Source organism: Suricata suricatta, chromosome 4, assembly GCF_006229205.1.
Source record: "Suricata suricatta isolate VVHF042 chromosome 4, meerkat_22Aug2017_6uvM2_HiC, whole genome shotgun sequence".
NCBI classification, from domain to species: domain Eukaryota; kingdom Metazoa; phylum Chordata; class Mammalia; order Carnivora; family Herpestidae; genus Suricata; species Suricata suricatta.
Window position 1 is genome coordinate 13952777 of NC_043703.1, and position 20544 is coordinate 13973320.

The 20544-nt window shown below is 39.4% G+C and overlaps 1 protein-coding gene across 1 annotated transcript in view; it reads right to left on the reverse strand.

Moving 5' to 3' along the window:
* Positions 1-20544, reverse strand: part of HS6ST3 (heparan sulfate 6-O-sulfotransferase 3) — a 650727-nt gene that overhangs the window by 608697 nt on the left and 21486 nt on the right. The gene's annotated exons all lie outside the window — the stretch shown is intronic.

Here is a 20544-nt window from a genome sequence, read left to right on the forward strand (position 1 = left end):
AAATCAAGAGACTATGGATGCTGGCGAGGGTGTGGAGAGATGGGCGCCCTCCTACACTGTTGGTGGGATTGTAAACTGGTGCAGCTACTCTGGAAAACAGTGTGGAGGTTCCACAAAAAACTATCCATAGAACTCCCTTATGACCCAGCAATAGCACTGCTAGGGATTTACCCAAGGGATACAGAAGTACTAATGCATAGGAGCACATGTACCCCAGTGTTCATAGCAGCACTGTCAACAATAGCCAAATCATGGAAAGAGCCTAAATGTTCATCACCTGATGAGTGGATCAAGAAGATGTGGTATATATATATATATATACACACACACACACAATGGAGTACTACATGGCAATGAGAAAGAATGAAATATGGCCATTTGTAGGAAAGTGGATAGCCCTCGAGGGTGTCATGCTAAGTGAAATAAGTCAGGCGGAGAAGGACAGATACCATATGTTTGCCCTCATAGGTCTAACAGGAAAACAGGAGAAACCTAATGGAGGACCAGGAGGAGGGCAAGAGGGAAAGAGAGTTGGGGAGAGAGAGGGACGTAAAACTTGAAAGACTATTGAATGCTGAAAATGAACTGAGGGTTGAAGGGGGAGGGGGGAAAAGAGGTGGTGGTGATGGAGGAGGGCACTTGTGGGGAAGAGCACTGGGTGTCGTATGGAAATTAATTTGACAATAAACTACTTTAAAAATCAAATAAATAAATAAATAAATAAATAAAATAAAATAAAAATGTACATAGCAGAGATCGGCTGCAGGATCACAGGAGCGGGTTTCCAGGACTGGTAAACTGGGTAAGGCCGGACGGTTCTGAGTGACTACAGGGAGTAGGGCATCCGAGAGGGGAGAAAGTTGGAAATCTGAGAGCCGTGATAACTGAAGGAGGAAGTTCCAGACTAGATAGGTGAGGATAAAGAGCTCAGAGAAAACCGCAGAGAAATTCATTACATGTAAATCCCTTTCTAAGCAGTTTTTAATGCAATACTATGGAGCTCACTGAAAAGCCCAAGGCTTAACCAATAGGGCCAATAATGAATGCAGATTTGGGGATATAGTTGCTCTTGGCGTTACTTCAAGAAAAAGGAATTATGAGGAAAGACAGGTTCACAATGATTGGTTAGGTAAGTTATTTCTCCCCACAGGATTCACCCCATGTTTCATAGACCCTAAAACCTTCCCCAGCTAGGGTCTAATAACCCCTCCCCATCATAGCATATATAATTAATGACTTTTACAGAAATGATATTTTGCCTAAAGAAGAATATATTTTGCTTTAATGGTAACAAATCCTAGTCCACGCAAATAGTCTAATTAACCCCTCAGGAATGGTTCCTTCCGGGGCAATTCAAATTAGTAGCCAAGAGTATTCCCACTGTCTCTTAAAAGGCCCCAGGTTCCAGGCCACCTAAAGGGGTGGGCGACATGGAGAGGGGAAGAGCAACCAGCTTCCAGACATGCACCTGCTTTTTCAATCAAAGCAACTCATTTCTGTTATTACCTCCTTTAAAATTCCTTAAAAAAAAAATTCCTGCCAAATCAAGTTTGGAAAACCCTCAGAAAACTTACTGTATTTACCAAAAAGTTATCATCCTTCTCCCCAGAATTATACGTTCTTCATTTTTGGTGGAAATGCTTCACACACTCTTTGCTATTACTGTCCCCTCTCAAACCAAAGAGCTACACAGGTCAATCTCACATCCTGCAAAAAGAACTGCAATTTAAAACATACTGTACTTGGGACACCCGGGTGGCTCAGTTGGTTAAGCTTCCGACTTCAGCTCAGGTCCTGATCTCACAGTTCATGAGTTCAAGCCCCGCGACAGGCTCTGTGCTGACAGCTCAGAGCCTGGAGCCTGCTTCTGATTCTGTGTCTCCCTCTCTCTCTGCCCCTCCCCTGTGCGCTCGTGCTCGCTCCCTCTCTCTCTCTCTCAAAAATAAATAAACATTTTTTTAATCTAAATAAATAAAAACAAAACACAGGGCACTAGTTTGTTATGCCACCATAACAAAGTACCACAGACTGAGGGACTTAAATGACAGAAATGTTCCATCTCCCATTCTGTTGGCTACGAGTCTGAGGTCTTGGTATTGGGAGGGCTGGTTCTCGAGGAGGCTGGTGAGGAGGGATCTGTCCCAGGCCTCCCCCCTTGGCTTGGATATGGCTGTCTTCATGATCACAGGGAAAATGTCATTCTTGGAAAAGACTATCTCCAAATAAGGTCAAATTCTGTATGTCAAAACTGCAACTTAGGAATTATGGGGAGGCACAATTCAAACCCTAACACATACTCTTCACATATGACCGTGACTCTTCACATATGACCACTTAAGATAATAACTCAGATGAATTGTTTAAAGATACGACTAATGCTCCAAATTGACTTTGATTCTTGATTCCCAGCTGTTCTCGGTTCCATACAAACTAACAAAGATACAGATCCCAAGGACTTCAAGTCCGTTGATTGTAATGTCACTACAAGTGTCATAGCAGGCCATGTTTCAACAACTCAAACTCCAAATTATGTCAAGCAAATCTATGTGACAGCTTCCACCTCTGTCATTTAGTTATTAGACTATCTGTATGCATACTTGCTGGCCACAAAATCCTCCTTAAGAAGTAAGAAATGGTCTTCTTTTAGAAACTGAACAATCATGGCCAGAATAAACCACTCACAATATTGCCTATAACCCCACCAAAACTGTCTTGTTTAAGATACAGCTTAGAAGAAAACATCTTCAAAAGGGAGAGAGAAAAAGTTTTATTTCCAGGATTCCTCTTAGAAAAAGGACAGAAATAAATAAGTACTTTGATAAACCTTTTGGAATGAAGGAAAAGATTGCAAGCACATTGAAATTTTAAAATGGCTGTTACTAAGCTCTCTACAACAAACAAGGAGGGGAATGTGTAGGTCCTAGCAGAGAGAGGGAATGAGAAGATGGAGAAGGAACAAGAAGCAGGGAAAGGAGACAACTTGGAGGCATAGAAAGGCTGCCTGGTATGAGATAATTTCCACTTGAACTCCCAAATCTCCAGGAGACTAATGGAGGGAAATAAGGGATTTGGGAACTTGAAGGGGCTGAGCTTCATGCAGGGCAAAACCATTCAGCTGGAAAAGCCAGGTAGGGAGGAGCACCTTAGCTGATATCTGGATCATAGGAAAAATTTCTTCCATCTGGTTAGCTCAGGATATTCTTCAAGGCTAACCCACCATGCACGTGCCATGATACAGCACTGTTCAAAATCAGAGACTGCCCATGAGAGGACATATCGAGGACCAAAAAAAAAAAAAAAAAAAAGGGAGAGCGAGAGAGAGAATCCTTTGCAAGATTCTGGGCCACCACACTGCTAGCATTTCATGAGACAGAACCTAACATTTAATCAACTCTACTAGTTACAAGAACACTCAAATCTGCTCTTAGAAGAAAGTTCTGATCCTGCCTTTGGGTTCTCCTGCAGCCAGAAAGCTTATCTTTAACTAGAGATTACAGATAAGACTTTTAACTTCCATGATAAAATGTTGGTTTTCCTAACATAGACTAGTACCTGATATACAGTAAACAATAAATGTACATCAAAAGCAACTCAGAGGGCATTTGGGTGGCTCAGTTGGTTGAGCATTTGACTCTTGACTTCAACTCAGGTCATGATCTCATAGCTGGTGAGTTTGAGGACAGAGTCTGCTTGAGATTCTCTGTCTCCCTCTCTCTCTGCCCGCTGCCCCCTTCTCTCTCTCTCTCTCTCCCTCAAAATAAATAAATAAAATTTTAAGAAGAAGAAGAGCAACTCAGGAATCTTTGACAATACAGGTTCCCAGACCCCACCCCAAACACCAACTCAAAAAATCAAAGGTAAGACTGGGTGAATATATTTAAATGATTCTGTTGGAGCCAGTGTAGGGATCTTACTTCAAAATCTCCAGGAAGGTGCCAGCTGTTGCCTCCTCATGCTCTAACAGTTCAAATCACCATGTCAAGGTGGCCTGACTCAACTTCCCCATCAATTAATGAGCACACAAGGGGTTGATGAAACCACAAAGATTTGTGAGATCTTCCAAGAAGTGTCTAGGATAATACCAAAACTAAGGACATCTAAATAACACTGCCATTTGAAGGACACAGGAAGGAAAGAGTACTTTAGAAAAAACAAAAAAGGAATAGTCAGAGAGAAAAAAAAGAGAATCAGGAAAATCTGATAACTTTACCAGATAGCTTCAACCAGTAATTAATTAATCACATGGAAGGACAGCAAGTATTTATTGGGGTTAACATAGTAGATATTACCAGCAACCTTAGCAGGAACAATTGTGCTAGAGTGGGTTGGCCTGAAATCCTCTTGCAGTATACTGAGGAATGGAAACACAGTAAGACAAAAGCCAGTGCAGAAGCATCAAGAAGCTGGAATGCTCTGGAACAGAGCAAGACTTATGCTTAGCCAAGAGGTGTTGTTGCTATTCACGTTTTAAGGAAGAGAGATATTTGAGATCCTTTCAAAGAAAGGAAGTACTGGGGCTTCAGGGGTGGTTGGTTTAAGAAGGGTTGCTGTTGGTAGACTAAGTGCACAGAGGATATGGGAGACCAAAGCAAGAGCCTGGGTAGGTAGCCTCTTATTAAGTAGAGAGCCAGACACTTCCTTGTTTTTAACTGGAGAAAACAGGGTAAAGAGAAGTGAAACATAGGAAAATCTTCAGGAGGAAGTAAGAAGAAATGGGGATAACCTTGGTTGACCCATTTTTTTCCAATGCAGAAGAAAACAAAGTAGGAGTTAGATGGGAGAAGTTGGAGGGGGAGCCTGTAGAGTTCATTACTTTGAGTTCATTACTAATGAGAGAACAAGTATAAGGATGGCTGGAGGCTCAGATGAGACAGAATTCCATGATAATGGGATGACAACAGCCTAGACAGTGGTATAGTTTTCTCCAACAGGGTTCACCAGACAGGGTCGAGAGACGGGAAACAAACTGTAGCTTCAACCCTGATTCCAGAGTTTGCAGAGTGAAGTGCAGCAAAAGAGTAAGTGTAGCATGGCTACAGTTCCTGGTGAAAGAAGAGCTTGGATGATGAGCCACATGGCTCCTAGTAGGTTGGAAAGGACCAGAGGTCAAGAGAGGACTCATTGGTAGATGCAAAGAGAAAAGAGAGGCTAAGAGATTAATGGTCTACATGAAGTCATCGAGCAGGCATAGTGGGACTGAAATTATGAGAGACCAGGAAGGAAGGAAGCACATGTACTTACAGAACTAAAATTAAATAGCCATGGTCATTGGCTAAAATGTCCCAACAGAACCTTGACCACATGCTGATAACTTGTGTTATTTTATTTATTGAGTCGGTTATGAATGACCACATTAAGTGATTCCTCACATGATATAAAAACTGCAGTTGAAGGCCATACTATCACATCGCCTATTTTACTCGGTGTACACTGTACCTATATCCTATGTAGGATCTGCATGGTTCACAATCTTATAAAAATACAGCACGATAGAACAAATTTAAGATAAGTAAGAGAGATGGAGGAATGGTTAATAAAGTTAAGCAAATAAGATGGAACTAGAATTGAGACTGGTCTATGAAGCTTAATGTTCCTTAAGATCAATGCAAGGTACTCTTCTTAGAACTTGGGGCCAGGAAAAGTTTTCTCCTAACACACTGGTATATTCCCTACTTTTAAACAAGAGGAGTTATTTAACCCATTGTCTTTCCATTTGGATCTTGATTCCAGGAAACATAGAAGCAAATATTTTCCCCAATTATAATAACTATACTTAACCCAGGCTTTTCTATTAAAACAAATACCTTCCTTCATTATTTATATCTTGCTCTTTATTCTTGAAGTAACAGATTTTTGTGGAATTTACAACTGCATGTTACCTCAAATGTTCCTGGATAGATGCAACATAAATTAAAAATAAATATTCAGAAACCTCATTCCTAACAGTGATTGAGATAACCACTGGATTTTTACTTAAAATTTCCATACTTAATTCCAAGTCCTCATAATAATTTCTCAGGTTATCCTACAATGTTTTCTCTTACTTTTCTACATATGGAAGAATGTGACACAGTGAAATGTCCTCCATGAACTTGGCATATCACTAAATTGATCAGTCTAAATGATAGTCTACAATGGAGTATCATTGATAATACACCACACATTAAATCTACTAGAGTTGTGTTGATTATCATCGCTCTATACTCCCTACTGCTACTTATTTGTATTCTGTCATCAAAAGCAAGAATCTTCAATAGTTCATTATAAGTCAGGTGTTCTTAGATGAGGAAACTGCTTATATACACCATGTTTTAATGTGGATGACTCACTGGAATAGCAAAATATGGCTTTACCTGCTTAGGCCCCAGCAGGTGACCCACGGGCCTCTGGCTCAAGAGTAGAAATCCAAGGCAACTCCAAACACCATATGAAAGAATTATCCATTCTAACTGACATTAGATGCTTATAGGCTTTTTAGGTCAAAGTTGCCTATACCTTCCATTACTAATAAAATAAAATCTATTTTTTCCTTTTACCTTATTTTAGTTATTTATTTCACAGCTATTCAATTAAACAAGGAATTAGGAGTGCCAAAATAAGGAAGTAAACTGGTGGAGTCAGTCTGCTAAAGAAACTTGGCTAAATAATTTTGTCCTTAGGGACCTTTAATGTCTGGAATCAGTGCTTCCATTCAAGTCCCCAATGGTCTCCTTGTCCTAAAGGATGACCCTCTTGAGATGGTTAATAACTTCACACCTAAAATCGCTGTTCCTGGCAATTCAGGAGAACAATGGGCTAGAAACTACCATCAAGAGAGCAATAAGCCCAACTTCTAAAAACTATTAAGGAAATCTCCTGAATGTTTTACTTCCTGTTCTTTTTAATATCTGGGATGATTCAATCCCTAGAAGACAAATTTAAGAACTTAATAAATCCATGATCTTCAATAGGCTTAACTTTATGCTATCAGCCAAACGCCCTAATCAGCCCATGCATACAACAACTAACATTTCAATAAGCTTTGCACTTTTAATTTTCTAAAACAACCAGGTGCTCCCTTTCTATAATGATTCCAAGAGGGAAAAACAACAGAGGATCTTTATCTACACTATTTTGAATTCTCAGCAAACTAGCTTTTCTGTAAAAAGCTTCAAAAAGATTTTTCCATCATAGAAATCTTTTATCTGCATCCTTCATGAAAATTAGATAGCTAAGGGGTGCCCGGGTGGCTCAGTCAGTTAGGTGTCCAACTCTTGATTTTGGCTCAGATCATGATCTCATGGTTTATGAGATCAAGCCCCACAGTGGGCTCTACGCTGATAGTGCAGAGCCAGTTTGGAATTCTCTCCTCCTCTCTCTTTTCCCCTCCAACCCTCAAAATAAATAAATAAACTTGAAAAAATAGTAGCTGAGTGTAAAGACAATCATAACCATAACAGCCCTGCCCTTTTCATAAATAATATCATGCCAAATTTCCTTTGGCAATAAACCTTAGTGGATAATTCCAGAATCCTTCAAGGGAAGAGAATTTATATGTACTCTCATCATACTCAATGCCAGATTTCCAGGAATGGTTTTCCTCAGTACTGGAAACTAGATGAGAAATTTCTTTGACAGTTATTTATATCTCTGTAAGAGTGAGAGAATTTTCTCATAGTTTACATGAAGCAGCCTGAGCATTGGCTCCAATTTTCCTTTTCCAAAACCTTTTTCTGATACTTTCACCCAAAAGTCATCCAATCACAAAACCATTTGTCCAATATTCACTCTGCTCAATCTGAATACTTTTTACTCACCAGTTGATGGTATATGAGGAAATCTATTATACTGGAGTAATGCATGCTTGCTCTATTATTTAACAATACTCAATTCTTCTATATCAGACAAGCAAAACAAATAGAATGTATAGAACTCAAAAAATGTTACACATAAATAAGAAGTAAACTAACAGCTTAAGAAAGAAGCAAAATTCATAGGATGCATTAAGTACAGAAAAATAGTAGCTTGTGAGACATAGGCATAAGATGTATTAATTATAAACAGTAAATTAGTAACTTGTAAGATGTGTTAAATGGATAAATGGAATAAATGGAATGTATGATGGAATGAGCAAGAGTATTACTTTTCAATTAGAAGGTTCAGAAAGACCAAGTATTAAGATAAAATCACACCATTCTGGAGTGACAGCCATGTTATCCTTAAATCAGCTACTTAATGTGGTTCAACTCTGGCTGAACAAGAACTCTCTTCAAAAGAACACAAATAAAACCCAAAGATGTTCAGCAGGCTAATTAGCAAACTAAAGCTCTTGGAAGATGTACTTGCCCTTGCATCCCTCCAACAGAACAAGTGGTCTCCCCACCCCCAAGACACCTTCCATCTGTCTGTTGTGACTTCTTCCTCAAACCCCACTCTCGTCCTCTTAACCACACTACCAGTTTGCAAGGTGACAGAGCAAAGAGACAAGATAGATGAACATTGTATACCCCAGAATTCAGATGATGGGTTTCCTTTTACCCCTTAACTTACTCCATCTTTCTCTTCTTGACTCTTCTTATATGCTTTGAACTGAGTAAACTATATGATTAATTTTGTCGATGGGTCTTTCTTTCCAGTGATCTCCGATTGAGAGTCTACCATTGCACTGGTATAATTTCCCATACAATGGGTGGGAAATTAGTGGGAAAATATATTAGGCAAAGCTGAAAATATATATGTATCTGGTTAGAGGATTTACAAAAGTATAATCATGAAATCATGTTAATAGAAATATAATCTCCTATAATAATAGATTTGGAAGAACATGTTTTTGAATGTTGTCTTATGACAACTGAAGATATAATTGAAAAGACATAACTGGAAAGAAGCAAATGCACATAGCTAAGTGTCTGAGTTTGGGGCTCAAATGCAAATACATATAAGTGTACATGCTCCTAACATCAAATCCTGGCTCCACCACTTCCTATCTTTGTCACCTCAGGCAACTTTTTCTTTGTGCCTCTATTTCCTCATCTGTAAAATAGATAATAATAATAATAATAATAATAATAATAAATATTAGTAACCATTTTGAAAGGGTTCTTTTGATCATTAAAGAAATTACCAAGCATGTAAATCTCTTAAAACAACCAGATGATAGGAAATACTTTACATTTTTCAGCTATTGAAAAAAAAAAGAGTGCAAGTTAGAGTATGACCAAAGGAAACAAAAGTTGGGGTGAAGGGTTGTACAAATATTTCTCCTCATTGCCATGGTAAGGAAACTCTCTTCCCATGCTAATGACATTGTAAAGGATAAAAATCACAATCACAGTATATAAAGCAATAGTATGCAATCAATATGGAGGAACACGTAGTCTTGTGGGTTTCTCATCAAGATTGGGATGGATTTTAGGAGGGCTTAAGTGCAAACAAAGAGTGAGTTCATTTGAGAGAGGGATGGGGTAGTAGGTGAGAGATGATTCAGAGCCCAGTAGCTGGAAAACGTTGGGAGCCTAAGGCCAACTGCTCCTCCAAATAGAGTAACCAGAGCCAATAAAAATAAGCCAAGTGTTCATGAATCTGTCATGTCTTACTCATAACATTGCTACTAGAAGAGGCCTTGCTTGGACTGGCAGGGATTTGAACTCACTCTTCTGATGGCTGTTATGAACTAGCCTGGGCTATTAGCACTTATGGCCATTTGCTGCCCCATTAGCTTTCTCCACTCCTCAGTAGCATCAGAGAGGGTCTAGTTGCCCAGAAGGAAGAATGTCCACAAGGCGTCAATACACATTATAACCAAATGTAGAGATAAGAGTATGCGTTTTCTACAGACATCTCCCTTCTATACCTCTCAGGGTGACCTCACCTCAAATAACCCCAGCTCCACTCTACATCTGCTTGACTCCTTAATAAGCCTCTAAAAAAAACTGTACCAAGAAGCCAATAAAACCTACCTGCTCCAATTAGGAATATCTCAATTCAGCTAAATTAAATACACATAAATTCAAAGTATTAGTAAATTACCAACTCTGAAATTGCATACTTTTAAAACCCTAAAGGGAAATGAAGGCATTTTTAAAACCCTAGCTAGCGTGGTTGGGAATACACTTACAAATCATTTAAAATATTCTTTGGATGGGTGTGCAAACGAATTTAAATCCTCTGTGACCAGTTTTAACAGTATCTATTTTAGGAGGTCTGAGATTTGGAAAATGAAATTCTTGGTGCCCAAGTTTTATTAGTCACTATTCCCATCCAGCCCAGACCAGATAATTTCATTATAGGTCAGTGGATCTCCATTAGCTGTGGAAATGCCTATATTTATCCCAAACCTTATCCAGTTTCCAGATGAGACTTTACTGCTCTGAGTCTTGATGGATAACGTTCTAATGCTTTTGTAGTATATGTCTGTTAGATATGTCAGCCCTCCATACTTTATACAACTAACTGATTTGTTAGGGCCCTTGTGTGCCAGAGCTGGTAATTATTCTGCTAGGCTCCATGCATAGAAGTCTAATTTTTTTTTTAAATGCTTATTATTGTGTGCTTCTCATGAGGAAACATAGTTGTCTAAGTCATAGGAAGACAATACCAAGTAAAATACTGTTTTCTTTTAAAAAGATAACATTGAGAGATTTATGCATCTTATTAAAATTTGAAAAATTCATAAAACTATAATGGAGGAAATGAACGTTGTCCAAAATGCTCCCACTCAGAGGAAACCAGATTTAACAATGCGATGCATTTGGGGAAAAATGGAGAAATATATACACATACACTTATGTGTTTTTTAGATAATAGGAGTCAGAGTATATGCAATATTTTTATAAACATTTTCAATGATTAATATACTGTAACCATTTTTTCATATCCTTAAAATATTCAAAAATATGCTTTAAATGACTACAAAACCTATGTAGTCTTTGAATACATTTCCAGAGGCTGTTGTAACTAAATACCACAAATTGGGGTGTCTTAAGACAGAAATTTACTCTTTCACAGTTCTGGAAGCCAGGAATCTGAAACCAAGGTATGTCAACAGGGCCTATGAAATCTTTAGGGGAAAAGCCTTCATTGCCGTTTGTAGCTTCTGGCATTTGGGAACCTTCGGCATTCCTTTGCTTACAGCTCCATAACTCCAACCTTTGCCGTCATTGTCACATGTCTGTCTCTCTGTCTTCATTCCTGTGGCCATCCTTCCACAAGGACACCAGTTATATTCCATTAGGGGCCCACCCTACTCTAGTATGACCTCATCTTAAGTTAATTACACTTGCAGCCACATTCTTTCAAAATAAAATCACATTCTGAGGTACTAGAAATTAATACTCTAACATTTTTTCCAATAGAGAGGGCATAATCCAATCTTTATCAGTCCTGTTTGGTAACAGTGTTTCCTTTTGGGGGGGTGGCTCCTATATTTAATGCTGAAAACAGTCTGAAAGTAATTTTAATCTCGATGCATTATTTCAGGACTCATTAGTTCCCATAACAACCTTATCCCCATTTTACAGAGTGAAAATTGAGCAGAAGTATTAAATAACTGCCCAAGAGCATTCAGATAATAGATGAAAGAGCCCTATGGTTCAATAGTCTTTGAGATTAATCATACTCTATAGTAGAGAATGGAATAGATCCAATGCAAATTTCATTAAATCAAGGGCCAAAATGCTTGCTCACTGAGGACCCAGGCATTCTTTTTTATCTCAATTCTTAAGCATTTTAGACCATCTTAAAGTCTACTTTCCCCTAAAATGTCTGAGTCTTGATTTTGCTATCCTAAACCCTTGTAATAAAACAATATCTAGCATCCAAATCTTTATAATTTGTAAAGTGTACCATATCTATTATATTTAATTCCACTTAATAAAGCGATATTAAAATCATTAGCATACTTAGTAAGATCCTTCTGGAGTAAAATATTACTCTTTTTCCCAGGTTTATTTGAAAAATTACTCTATTTTTCCCAATTTTCTCCCATTATTTTAAATTCTCTTAAATAGCTTTCACATTCTGCATTAAATTAATTGGCAGTTATTTAATGCTATTTTACTATTTATAAAGAGATTAATTTTTATTACATATTATAGGTGCATGAGGCACTAGATACCAGGGATTTATTTTATGTTATAACTATGCAGAACTCTTATTACTATAACAGTTTCATTTGATTTCCTAGGGTTTTCTATATCCATAATCATGTGTGCGTTTACTAATATGAGTTTTTCACCTAACCTTTCATATTTTTTCCACTCATAGTCCTGCAGCAAGCATCTCTAACATTGTTAAGTATTGATGGAAAGCATTTTAACATTTGTCCTGGTTCTTTTTTCATAATTTCTCCTTTTCTAGGTTAGAAGTATGTCTCTACTTCCTTCCCGTGGTTTTCATGTTGATTCTCTGTCATTTTTGGCATCTGTATTACTTTGCCAGGGCTGCCATAGCAAAGAACCACAGACAAGGGAAATTAAACAACAGAAAACGTATTTCCTCATGGTGCTGAAGTCCAGGTGTTTAAGATCAAGGTGTTGGTGGGGCTGATTTCATTCTGAAGCCTTGCTCTGTCCATTGCCAGCGTAGCTTCTCCCTTTGTCGTTACGTGGGTCTTCCCTCTGTGTGTGTCTGTGTCCCAATCTCCTCTTCTTATAAGGATCCCAGTCATACTGGGTTATGGCCCACCCCGTGCCTTCAGTTAACTGTAATTATCTCTTTAAAGCCCCCATCTCCAAATACAATCACCTTCTGAGGCACTAGGGTTTAGACTTCAACCTATGAATTTGGGAGGTGGGGGACACGGTCCCGCCCAAAACTGTGTGCCTATTCTTCACAGATGTATCTTGATCTATTCTCTGGATTGGTGCAGTCTATGTGTTTAATTCAATCACTCAGCATTGCAGTTTACAACTAACGTGAATTTTGACTGCAGTGTTCTCAACCGATCCTCTGTAGCCTCTTGGTTTCTGGTTTTTATGCAGCCTTTCCGTGTGCTGCAGTTATTCATCATCACTGCATATTTTCATAGGTATTATGTCTTCCTTTCTATTTTCTCAAGTGGATATCATCATCCAATCTTATCTCCTCATGACTCTTGGTATTTGTTTTCCACCTCTAACAGGACAGAAGCCTAGGCCTGCAAATACCTTCTTTCTCTTTGGTGTTAAAATACTTTCACAATGGGATCTGGTTTTTTATTTCATTTATTATTTTCAAATGTTATTTTCCCTTTGTGAAGCTTATTATGATTTTTGTAATTCTTCTGCTATTATTTTGATATGTTTACACCACAGGGGGTGGTTACCACGTTAATCCATTTAGCATTTTCCTGGAAGTTCTTGTCTTATGAAATATTCAGGCCCAAACAGTCTCTTTCATGCTACAAAAATCAGGACCCTTAGGACTCCATTCAGAATAAGTCTCAAAGCACTTAAGGAAGGAAGAAACAGGGAGAAAGGGAAGGACACTAAATTACTACTACCTACTGCATCCTAGAAACATTTCAGAATCTCATTTAGCACTCAATCCCCCCAAAAAATGGATTAAATTATCTATGTCATTTTACAGTTGAGTAAACCGAGGGTCAAAGAAGTTAGAGATTTTCTCAAGTTCATAGAAGTAATAAATGATAAACCTCAGGGTCAAAATTAAATTGTATACTCTAAAACCCATGCTTTTCCCATGACTTCATATTAACTCCCATCCATCCTTACATACCGCTTCACCTCTTTTCAAGTTACCCTGAGTCTCTCTGAAGAAGTAGAATGGTGAGAATACAGCACAGGTGCCCCCAAATCACCGTAGGGTGCCAGTTCTGCCACCTGCACCTCTCTAGCCCACCTCTTAAATCAACAGTTTAAAATAGTGGTTTGCAGGCATTCACTGGAAAATTCACTGCAATTTAGAAAGTTCAGTTCAATAAATGCATATCGAGCCCTTTCTGCACGCCTGACAACAGGCCCGTGGCCTAGAATACACAGATGAATGTCTCATCTTTGAAAAATTTACGGTCTGGAAACCAAATGGGGAAGGGAGACTGCCGTACATTAACATGTTTACAGGGGAGTGTGCCAGGCTACGGCTCCCATCTCAAGAACCCACCGCAGGCTCCATCTCCACTGGTCAGGAGACAGCCATGTGAACCTCAATACTACAATACCCCTTCCCACCACCCGCATCCCAGTTGGGTCAGGTGAGGTAGGTCAGTCAGATTTCTCAGCCAAAAATTTTAAATTGGGCCCGTAAGAAATGAGCTGGATAGGAGCAGCGCAAACGAAGCCAACGAAAGAAGAGTATGTAGTCATGTCCATGAGGTCATGCATCTTGCTGCCGGGTTCCCCAAGTTGACCAGATTCTTAAGACTCTTCCAGATGCCTATTGTTCTACTGTCTGTTTTCCAGAGATGTTGCTCTCGCCTGCCCGCATCTTAAATAAACACTGCTTCGGGTGTGAGCTAATTACATTGGCTTCTATGGCTTGGAAGTAGGTGAGTGCCAACTGATGCAAAATGTAGCTCTAATACTATACATGTTATAACAGACCTATCAGCAGGTTCCGTGTCTGTACCGCGAAAGAGCTTCTGACCCAGTCTCAATAGAGGACACCTGAACTGAGTGCTGAAAACCTAGTAACCTGAACAAAGACACAGAGAGGTAGAAGGAGGGAGGTAAGGCCTAAAGTAGTCACAAGGTCAAGGAGGAATGGTTGCTGTGATTACTTAAACTCTGGCTAACTATTAAGCCAGATCAAAAAGCCACATCAGTCAAAAATATATATATTGATTGCTCATCATGAACCAGTATGTTATAGAAAGGGATAAAATGGGAGTCCCTATACTAAAGGAACCCACAGTCCAGTGGTAATGGCTTTGCTCTCCACATGACTTATGAGAAGTCAATGTGTATTTATTAAGCCTTGGGTGATAGTGTTTTGTAGTAACAAAGTTTCATTCATTTGGAGGTTTTTACACCTTTTATGTCTTATCAGAATCAGCATTATACATACTGACAAAGTGCTTTACATGCGCCGAGTACTCTTCTAAGCACTTTACAAATATTAACTCACATATTCCACAAATCTAAAATTAGGCACTATTATCCCCATTTTACAGAAGAGCAAACTGAGGCACAAAAATGGTAAGTTATTTTCCCAAAGGTAGGAAGTAGAATTTGTGTGTGTGTGCCCAGCAATCTGAGGATCCACATTTTTAATCACTACTGCACACTGCTTTGTAAGAAAGAAACTAAGGAGACACCTGAGTGGCTCAGTTGTTGAGCATCCAACTCTTGATTTCAGCTCAGGTCATGATCCCAGCATTGTAAGATCAAGTCCCAGGTCAGTCTCATTACTGGGAGTGGAGCCTGCTTAAGATTCTCCACCCTCCTCTATCCCTCCCCCACTCATGAGCATGCACGGGCACTCTTTCTCTCTCTCTCTCAAATCAAAAATAATAGGGGCACCTGGGTGGCTCAGTCAGTTAAGCGTCCAACTTCAGCTCAGTTCATGATCTCATTGCTTATGAGTTCAAGCCCCACGTCGAGCTCTGTGCTAACAGCTCAGAGGCTGGAATCTGCTTCATATATGTCTCCCTCTTTCTCTGCCCCTGCCCTACTCATGCTCTCTCTGTGTCTCTCAAAAATAAATAAACATTAAAAGAATTTTAATAAAATCAAAAATAATAATTAAGCAAACTTTGAATAAAACTAAAATTACCCACCCCTTCTCAAATCTTTTTTTTCAATTTATTATGTTCCCCTGTAAAACCTTACAGGTGAGACACAAAGTTGATCACTGGCCAGATACTATTTTGTGTCTTCTTTAACAATGACAAAAATTTCCTAATATGCTGATCTTCATAATTATCATTTTAATGGGAACAAAATATTCCATCAATTTGTTTTATCACAGCTTAACCTACCATTCCCCTACCATCCAATTTCCTAGGTATTCCTTGGTTTTCCATCTCTTTGCCATTATAAACAATGGTGGAATGACTATGTCAGCTGTTTTTTTCTTCTCTTGAATTAACTCCTTAAGATCAGTCCCCTTAGGGGCGCCTGGTGGCTTAGTCAAGTTGAGCATCCAACTTCGGCTCAGGTCATGACCTCACAGTTTGTTGGTTCGAGCCCCATGTCGGGTTCTGTGCTGACCGCTCAGAGTCTGGCGCCTGTCTTCAGATTCTGTGTCTCTTTCTCTCTCTGCCCGTCCCCTGTTCACGCTCTGTCTCTCTCTCTGTCTCTCAAAAATAAATAAAATGTAAAAATAAAAAATAAAAAAAAGATAAGTCCCCTAAGGGTGGGATTCCTAGTACAAATATCCACAAGTAGTTGTTTGATTCCTCATATATAGTCATTTACTTTCCCAAAATCAGCAGTGGAAGGCTGCAAACTTGCAAATTAATGTGTCTCACTACAATTTCAAGAGGACTGGATATTATGACTATATTATTTTAATGTTTACTAATTTAGTAGGTGAGTTACAGGCTTTTTAAAATTTATATTTTAGTTGTATTGCTTACTGATGAGGCTAATATTTTCCTAGTTGTTTACCTACTAACTGAGGTTCTTAATGAGAAAATTCTCTGTACGGAGTTTTGTCCTATTATCTACTGAAAATGTAATCGTTTTTTCTACCAGTTTGAATGCCTTTAAGAAAGTCATTAGTCCCTTTCTGTCATACTTTGTATGCTTTGCCTTAATCTGTTTACTGGGGAGTGAGCTTTCTGAGGTCCTGGAAAGCAGGCACAAAGACTCTGCTCAGTAAAAAGGGGTCCTTGGAGTCGACTTTCTCCTCATAGAGGCAGCAGTGGCCCTAAAGAGGTGGAGTTTGTCTCAAGAACCAGGAGAGCCTGATATTTGCAACCTCTCCTTTAATTTAAGTGAATCTATTTTTGTAGCTTAACCCTGGATGGTAATGTAAGCCCGAGCATAGAGGAGCTGAGGACCCCACCCCACGGGGACAGCGCCAGGGCACAGGGCTAACACACCCCATTCACTAGAAGCTCCAGGGACAGAAAAGAACGCTGGGGACCCACTGCGTCTGCTCCAGCTGTGTGTGACCTTCTCATACCAAGAAAGTCCTGTATTCTTGGCTAAAGAAATCTCCGAGAGTGGAGTGTGTGTGCTTCTCTGGTCTTCCTACCAGCCCACACCCACGGGACTCTGCTTTCCTCTCCCCTTTATGTGTTGTATTGCCTTCACTGTATATACATTTCTTATTTTTAACACAGATAAATCTCTCGGCATTTTTTCCGTACTCTCTGTTATCTCTTAATATGATGGAAAGATCCCTCTCTCCAAGGTACTCCAATATGTCCAATTTTATATTATCCCCAAGCTTATATTAATTTTCATGTCTAACTATTGAGTTTACACGGAACATAGTTTATTGTATGAGACACAGATCTAAGAGTTCACTTCGCTGTGTTTCTAAATGTTGTTGGGAAACTGGTCATTAAATGGGTATTCCTCACCCTACCCTGTGGTAACTACTACATCCCACATTCAGTTCACAAATATGACTGTATCCATTTCTAGAGCTTTTCATCCTATTCAAGTCCTGTTTGGCCTTCTCCTATTCATGCATAACTTTATGCAGTTGTTTATATTATTGTTTCTAAAATGGTATATATCTGTGACTAACTTCATCTCAGTACTTTTCTTCTTTAGTAATATTTCTGGTCTCCTGTGATTTTTTTTTCAGAATGTTTTAGAATGATTTTGTCATGAGTTTAGCAAATTTTTAAATATCTGAACTTATAAATAAATTTACTAAAAATATACAATCTTTACAATATTCATTCTCCTACTGAGGAAACCTTTCTCTATTCATTCATGCTTCAAGAACATCTCCAGGGAAATGTTGAAGTTTTGTTTATGCAGGTCACAGTGATTCCCTAATAAAGCTAATTCCTAAGTATTTTATGTCTTTGTCAATGTAGTAAATGAGATTTTCTTTTCATTGTATTCTTTAGTCCCTCACTAGTGATGTACCAAAATCTCTGTTTCATAGAATTGATGGCAGGAATAGCCCTTTGAAGAATGTTTCTGTATTTCTGGCAAAACTACCATAAAAACATTGCTCGTGATGTCATCCATGTCCCTTTAAGCAATAAATTCCTTCCAGAGGTCAGAAAAAAGTTGTCAGGGTTTTTTTTTCCCCTGAGACAAATTTAAACCAATGACAAAGGCTCTCTAAGTATTTTATTTTTAGGGGCGTCTGGGTGGCTCAGTCGGTTTAAGCATCCATCTTCAGCTCAGGTCATGATTTTGTGGTTTGTGAGTTCGAGCCCCGCGTTGGGCTCTGTGCTGACAGTTCAGAGCCTGGAGCCTGCTTTGGATTCTGTGTCTCCCTCTCTCTCTGCTCCTTACCTGCTCGTGCTCTGTCTCTCTCTGCCTCTCAGAAATAAATAAACATTTTTAACAAAGGGAAAAAGTATTTTATTTTTTGTCTTAGCAGCCAAGATATTAAAAACTTAAGTTCATGTTTAAGGAACTAAACTTAGATGCCTGGCACACACATCTTTCTGTTCCTTTTAGTTGGTTCTCATTTTACTCATATTTTTAATTGTCCTATTTTAATTCTGTAATCCACCTCAAATTGTCTTTGGAGGTAGGCAGTGAGCCCGGGAAGGTTATGTACCTTAATATGCACATTCACAAGTAATTAAGCTATATGATAATTGAATAGTATTGTTCATCTGTTCCTAATTATATATGCTGAAAACGAAGTAATCAACCTTTTCCCTTCAGGACACACTGTAAATCTGTCCCTCTGTGTCCCTCTTAAGAAAGGATCACAGAACATGAGAGAGATCCCACAGGTCACCTTGAGTCCTCTTTAATTTAAAAAGAAAATATAATCATTTTTCGTAAACTTTGGTACTGCTAACATTTTCAGTAATAAATCACTTACGGTACAACTTAATAACTAGTCAAAGTGCAGCAAACAGTGTGTCACGGAGACACATCTGGGACACCCCTGGATGTCTGGCTCCTGCGTCGGAACTTCTGAGGTCATTACCATGTCCCCCTGGCAAAACCAGCTGTTCTCTCCCCTAAGTTCTAATCACCCTTTCTAGTTACTCCCTTTCCGTGGGGGCGTCTGCATGCCCTTGCTGACCACACCTCTCTCCTTACCAGGCTCCCACTTCACCAGCCCAGCACATCCCTCGATATAATGGTAAAACTGGCCAGCATTAGGTCCGTCTGTAAGGTCTTTGAGAACAGAGACCGTGTCTGATTCACCTTTTATATCCAGTGCGTGGCCAGCACCTAGTACTTCCAACCTCCTCTCATTGTACCTCAAGTGGCTCAGGTTGTTTTCTTCCATCCAAAAAGAGGGGGGAGGGCGGTTAGTAAATATATCAGCAGGGCCTTAGCACTTCTGCGCGCCCAAACGTGTCCGATGGCTAAACATGAAGTATAAGTGCTTAAATACTGGTTACGGTACCCACCCACCATTGACACCTTTCTAGTCTTGATCTCTTGGGCCACTTTTGGATCTTCATTTCTAGGCCCTTCCTCAGTCTCTTTTGACGTCTCTAATACCTCAAACTCACGAACACCAGTGTAATTTATTGTACTGCACTTAGCCCTTCTCCAGAACAGAAGAGGACATCAGATTTTGATTAAATGTTAAGTAGCTCTCCCAACATGGCAAGAATCAAGCTTTAGGAAAAACACAGCCCAATCTAGCTATGAAGGAGGCCCCTTCCACATATAAACAATGCATAGGCTTTTAGAAATCATAATAATTATTCCCTAACACCTTCTCCTAGTCCATCCCATCAAAACCACAAGTGTTTTGAAACAGACTAACCTTGGGGTGCCTGGGTGGCTCAGGCAGTTAAGCATCCAACTTCAACTCAGGTCATGATCTCACAGTTAGTGGATGAGCCCCGTGTTGGGCTCTGTGCTGACAGCTCAGAGCCTAGAGCCTGTTTCAGATTCTGTATCTCCTGACCCTCTCCACTCACGCTCTGTCTCACTCTATCTCTCAAAAAATAAATAAATGTAGAAAAAAAATTTTAAAAAGACATAGACTAACCCTCCTTTATGAATGAGAGCTGTCTCCTTGAGAAACCTTTATTTCTCAGAGACCCATCTACTCAAGTGCTGACGTATGATCTGCTGAGTCATGTTGTGTTTGCAGATTCTGGGGCCCAGCTCACAGCCAATGGTCAGATCTTATTTCCTGCGAGGTCATCTGCCCACTGGAAAAAACTTGTGTATCTGGTAATCCAGGGACATAGCTGTCCCTCATAAGGAAGGTTTTCAGATAAAAGAATCTTGGTCCCCTTGATACCAAGGTTTAAAATTTCTAAATGCTTTTATTTATTTTTTTAATTGGTTTCCATACAACACCCAATGCTCTTCCCCACAAGAGCCCTCCTCCATCACCACCACCTCTTTTCCCCCTCCCCCTTCCCCTTCAACCCTCAGTTCATTTTCAGCATTCAATAGTCTCTCAAGTTTTGTGTCCCTCTCTCCTCCCAACTCTCTTTCCCTCTTCCCCTCCCCCTGGTCCTCCATTAGGTTTCTCCTGTTCTCCTGTTAGACCTATGAG